Source organism: Suncus etruscus, chromosome 9 (genome assembly GCF_024139225.1).
Source record: "Suncus etruscus isolate mSunEtr1 chromosome 9, mSunEtr1.pri.cur, whole genome shotgun sequence".
NCBI lineage: Eukaryota > Metazoa > Chordata > Mammalia > Eulipotyphla > Soricidae > Suncus > Suncus etruscus.
The window spans coordinates 65,527,477-65,533,883 of NC_064856.1; the positions used below are offsets into that span (position 1 = coordinate 65,527,477).

At 35.3% G+C, this 6,407-nt stretch overlaps 1 pseudogene; it reads right to left on the reverse strand.

The window, feature by feature from the left end:
* Positions 1 to 5,448: 5,448 nt before the first annotated feature.
* On the reverse strand, positions 5,449 to 5,533 carry LOC126019452 (uncharacterized; annotated as a pseudogene).
* Between the last annotated feature and the right edge of the window lie 874 nt (positions 5,534 to 6,407).

The following is a 6,407-nucleotide window of genomic DNA, read 5'->3' on the forward strand; positions in this document are numbered from 1 at the left end:
ACCCAAAAAAACAAAAACAAAAACAAAAAGATAAAAATATTTGTTAGACTTTTTTGAGAGATTCAGCAGTTCTAAATAAGTCCTACTTTGAGAAGAGGGATGTGAACTTGTTTTTTCAGAAGAGAGAACGCTAAACCTTCCTTTCCTTTATACAGTTTCAATAAAACACATTTAATTTGCTTCTGATATGGAGACTTTTTAGTAAATATATCAGTTAACTTTAGCTACAGAAGACTATGCCAAAGTCTAATGATTTAAAAATATAATTGTATTTAATCAATAACTAATGGCCAGTGTTTGTCAAGGCGCCAATGGATAGAACTTCTGTGTCTCAGAAGGACTTAGGAACCTGAGGGCAGAAAGTAGATCTTATAACCTTGACTGTGAAGGCTGGGTACTTTGTCCTCTCCTTACATGGCCTATTTTCCTCTAGTAGGTTCTTAGTTTGTTTATATGGTAATCTTAGGGTTTTTAGGAATAGAAAAATTTTAAAAAATGCAAAGAGCAATGTTTTCCAGGTGCATCATATTTACTGATACTCCATTGACCAAAATACATATAAAACCCAACAAGTTTAAGGAAAAAGGTACAGGTCTTTATTAGGGTTTTGGTAAGCTTAAAGTCATAATACAAAAGGCATGCACAAAAAATTGGAGGAATTTTTAGTCAATTTTGTAATCTACTATACTATAAATAAATAGTTGAAATCAGAGAGACAGTGGAGCTATTTAGGCATAAGTATTATATGGAGCCAACCTTAATTCAGACCTTGTTACCATATACCCATCTGAGCAGCACAGAAAGCAACTAAAGTGAGGGTAGTTGGCATGTGACTTCAAAACCAAAATAAATAAATATTAAAAAATCATGCCATACTTGTACTGTTTCAGAACTCTTACCAAATTATCTTTAAAGCCTTCGTGTATGTGTATTTAATTACTGTTATAACCCAGGCCTTAAACTTGCCTAATATTTGCAGTCTTCTTTTTTTGTTTGTTTGTTTTTGTTTGCAACCAGTAATACTTAGGTATTATTCCTGGCTCTGCACTCAGGAAGTACTTCTGGCAGAGCTTGGAAGATCATATGGGATGTTAGGAATTAAACCAGGTTGCTTACATGCAAGACAAGCACCCAACCGGCTGTACTATTTCTCCAGAACCCAGTATTCCTCTTTTGTCTTTTCTAGAATATCTGTCACAGTTTGGAAATTCAAAAATTTCAAAACCAATTAGTTTGGTCCAGGCCTCTGACCTAATTCAGTGTGCAATTCATGCATATGGTGAATAACTGGTTAATTTATAACTTGCCCCACTTTAAAAGTCCTAATCTTAACTTGAACCAAATTGTATCTTTTTTTCAACTAAGATCTTTGATGTATAGGCAAGAGCTTAAATAAATAACAAATCAAATTCATATTTAGAGACCTGAACCAGGAGGAGTACAGTTTTTATTACGAAGACCTACTTTATGCTGATTTCCAAATTAGAAATTTTTCAAAGGAACTAGCTGGTTCTTTCTTTTCATGGATTGGAAAGACTCAATATGATTGATTGCAAGCTGCTTGTCCATTACTTGGACTGGCATAACAATCTATGTGTTAGTAACCTGAATTACTTTGAGTTCAATGTAAGCTTTATCTTTAACCTTGTCTGAGACTTTGCCTATGCTTTTTCTTTTCAAATACCTTTAACATATGCTGGGTCCTTTATATAAACTTTATTGCTATGTGTTACATTCTTCAATAAGTTTTACTGATTTATCACTATATCAAATCATGGTTAAAGGCCTTTTCTCTGTACAAGCCTGATATTTTTCTATTCTTAACCAGTCAAAGCAATTGTAAATTGCTAAAGTATTGTACCATAATTGCCTCTTTTCTTTGCTCTATTTCTGCCTTGTCTGTGAGCTTTCAGAAGAAAGAACTCGTTCACATATATAGAAACAGGATTTGATAGATAGCAGATAATCAGTAGAGGTTGACTAAGTTAAGTTATTTTGTTCAGATGTGAGATTTCTTTATTTTCATTGTTGCAAATCAATATATTAGTTAATATTAATAGTGGGAATATATAGTGGTAGTAGTAGGAGAAGGAGGCAATATTTACCAAATATTTACTAGATATTAAACTATATATTATACTGCATTATCTTATTTCATATGCTTGAATTATATGGTTATTATTATCATCATTAATCATTAATTAGGGGTGTGGACAGAAGCATAGAACAACTGAATTACCAATGGACACATGTTTTATCTATTGGGATTCTCTGGCTGCTAGTACCAAAAATATAATGAGTACTTAAAATTAAAGTTGAGTACTGAGAATATAGTTCAAGTGATAGAGCATATGAATAGCATGTACTAGGTCTGGTGCCTCTCCTAACCCTATGCCTGGCAAGAGCTAGCCTCCAGAACCAAAAGCCAGACATCTGGCCTCCTTCCTCCCCATGGCCAGATAGTGTAGGAAGGGGAAGCCTGTGGACCCCTATAGTGTCCACCTGGCACCCACTATCTGGCCACCTAGGCCGGCACCTAGGAAGACCTGGAGTCCAGGGGAGAAAGAGGGAGATGGCTGGGGGCCAAGCTTCCCAGTACCCCCCAAGCTAGGGAAAAGGCCTTTGACCTGGGGCCTTCCCAAACCCCATGCCTGGCAAGAACTAGCCTCCAGAACCAAAAGGGGAACAGGAAGCCAGGCATTTGCCTGCCCTCCTCCCTGTGCCCCTCCCCACTAGTGTAAGAAGAGGTTGGAATGCCTGAACAAGTTGGATTTGTTCTAGCATCCCCATAGGCACCAATTATGCCATGTAACTTTGTTCTTTCTTTGCATAGGCAGATTAAAATGGGAAATCACTATATATACAAACAAGTTCTTATCTAATAGATATGGGAACACACAAATCTTGTAATACAGTGGGACCTTACACCCTGAACATTGTCATAATAACCTGGCTCAGGCCTCAGAAGAACGGGCATTTTCCATTTACCCCTGAACCAGGGATGCCATCTACAAAACAACTATGGTTGTATACAACATCACCTGAAAGCAATCCCCTACCAAGGAAGACTGTACCACTGCTCTGGCATAGACCTACTCAACAGAGACTTTTCTTAACACCCTGAAGACTTAACAACAACAACAAACTGCTTTCAGGATGGAGCTCTCTGCATCACCCTCTAATTGTGAGATGAAACTAAAGGACGCTCCACATCATCCTGACTTAGTTGTAGAATATGGGCATATTCTAGGATCTTTAGCTATAGAAACCTGACACCAACAACAGTGCTTGTGTGAAAAATAAAAGTGTATTGGCACTATAGACAATGACTTGGGTTGGACAACCTAGTTTGCCTGGAGCCTAGAGTCGGTCTTATGCCAGAAAACTTCATGGGTAAGGTCTCCTTGTATTTAGGCCAAGGCTTTTCCTTTCTATGTCCTCTATATTTTTCTGGGGCTATGCAAACAAGTGCCACTCTAACACTGTTTTGCTCTGTTTCTTTGACTCATCCTTAATGAAATAATGTATTATGATCAACGGTGTCAACAATACTATAGCCTTTAATGTTAAAAGATTTACATAAATTTTGTGGCTTTAGATTGCTTTGTGTACTGCTAAAAATGTTATAATGTACTACAATCTGGGGACTTGAGGGACAAAGTAATTGTGCATGTGTTTGTTTTATTTTTCTTAATATTTTTTGGCTGAAAATTCAAAATTAAGGTGTCAGCAAGGGTATTTCTTTTGAGAATTCTGTTTATGGGTGACTGTTTTCCCACTGTAACTTCACCTTGTCCTAAAAAAATAATTTCCACAAATGAGCTTGCTACTATATTTTTCTCCTTTCCTCCTTTCTCTCTCTCTCCCTCCCTTCCTCTTTTCCTTCCTACCTTTCTTCCTCCCTCCCTTCCTTTCTTTCTTTTTTCCTTCCTCCCTTCCTTCCTTCCTTCATTCTTGCCCCCTCCCACTCTCCCTCCCTCCCTTCTTCCCTCCCTTCTTCCCTTCCTCTATCTCTCCCTCCCTTCCTTCCTCCTTCCCTCCCTTCCTTTCTTCCCTCCCTCCTTTCTTCCTTACTTTCTTCTTCCCTTCCTTCTTTCATTCTTGTCCTCCCTCCTCCCTCCCTCCCTTCCTTCTTTTCTTCCTCTTTTTATGTCCATTTTATCTTTTTTTCTACAATTTTCAACTATTTTTCTTTCACTTAACTGGAAACATATGTATTATGATCAACTATGTCAACTATGTGAATTTTATTTAAATAAAGAAATAAATAAAACTTACAGATTACATTATTTGGAAAATTACATTACTTGGGAAATTTATTGTTTGAGGCTATTTATTTCTGTTGAGCAAGAGGCCTGTAAAATATGATAGTAAATATTTTAGACTGCAAATCTATATTTAGAATCAATCAAATAAATATGTCACTGATTTCTACCAAATTCTTATTCTCATTTTTACCACTTCTTCCTTGTTTTCATCTTTTATCCACCTTGTTTGTACAACTCTATGAAAAAAATTTTCTAAAGAAAAGTCATGATACATGTACATAATAGAATACTACTTAGTCCTAAAAAAGATGTAGTCATACAATTTTCTGCTGTATTGATAGATTTGGAGAATATTGTGTTGTGTGAAGTCAATTAGAGAAAAAGTAACCAAATTCGAAAGATCTATATAATATGTGAACTATAAAGGAACTTTGCAGGGGAATATAAAATGCCAAAGATAATAGATAGGGAGAATTAGTGTTTAGGAAGAAGTTTGTCAATGGGGTAAGAGTAGGGGTAATAAGTTAGGGAAGGAACACTAGGACAATGGTGGAGAGAAAAAGTACATGACACAGAGGCAGTCTAGGGAATGGGAGAGAAATTGAGGACATTGGTGTAGGGAGTGGACAATAGTAAAGAGATTAGTGTTGGAATATTTTATGCCTGAAACTCAATAATCAATAATGATTATCTTTGCAACTTTCTCTTTCACAAAATAGGTTACTTCCTCCAATTTAAAAAAGTTAAAAATAATTTTTAGTATGAGAACTGGTCCACTGTTCTAAGCACTATTTTTACTAGGCAATACAAGTATTTATATGTTGTGTTTTAATTTTAATTACATTGTCAGGCATTTAATTTCTAATTACTTTTGAAACTTCCTTTGAATCTATATTTTATTTAGAAATAGGTCACTCAGTTTCCAAATATTTGAAAATAATATCTTTCTATTACTTATATACAATTTAATATCAATGTTGGTATAAATATACTAAGTGTAATTTTAATTATCAAAATAATTTAAATACTTATTTTACCAAATATGTTTTATAGGTGACTGTGCACCAATAACTGTGTATCATGCTGTTCGTTGAGGTGTTCTGTTGTGTCAGTGTCAATTAGACTAAGTTTGTTGTTTGAAATATCTAGTGTCTTTTTTTAATATTTATAAATTCTATATACATTTTTGGGGGTGAATTTACTGTACCTCCTCTTTCTATACAGTCAGTGTAAAGAACACAGCCTGTGGTAAAAATTGGGAGGCATTATCTTTTCTTTTCATTTTTTAAATTTTTTTAATATATATTATATATACTACACATATATGTATATGTAATATATATATCTACATTATATATATATAATCCTTCACCAATGCAACATTCCCATCACCAATATCCCAAGTGTCCTTCCACCCCATCTCACACCAGCCTGTACTCTAGACAAGCTTTCCACTTTCCTCATTCAGTCACATTTTGTTATGACAGTTCTCAGTGTAATTATTTCTGTGACTGCACTAAACAATCCCTGTGGTGAGCTGCATGTCAGGAGCTGGACCCTCCAGCCCTCCTCTATTTTGTCTCTGAGAATCATTACACAAATGTTTTTCATTTTTCTCAAAACCCATCAATGAGGGAGACCATTCTGTGTTTATCTCTCTCCTTCTGACTTATTTCACTCAGCATAATAGATTTCATATACATCCATGTATAGGAAAATTTTATGACTTTATCTCTTCTGATGGCTGCATAATATTCCATTGTGTATATGTACCATAGTTTCTTTAACCATTAAAGAGAGGCATCTAGGCTGTTTTCAGAGTCTGGCTATTGTAAACAACAATAAAGGTGCAAGAAATCCTAAATGGAACAGGGAAGGCCTCTTCAATAAGTGGTGTTGGCACAACTGGCTAGCCACTTGTAAAAAAGCGAATTTAGACATCCAGTTAACATCATGTACAAAGGTAAAAATCCAAATGGATTAAAGACCTAGATATCAGACCTGAAACCATAAAGTATATAGAACAAAATGTAGGTCAAACACTCCATGACATTGAGACTAAAGGTATCTTTAAAGAAGAAACAGTACTCTCCAAACAAGTGAAAGCAGAAATAAATAGATGGGACTATATTAAGTTGA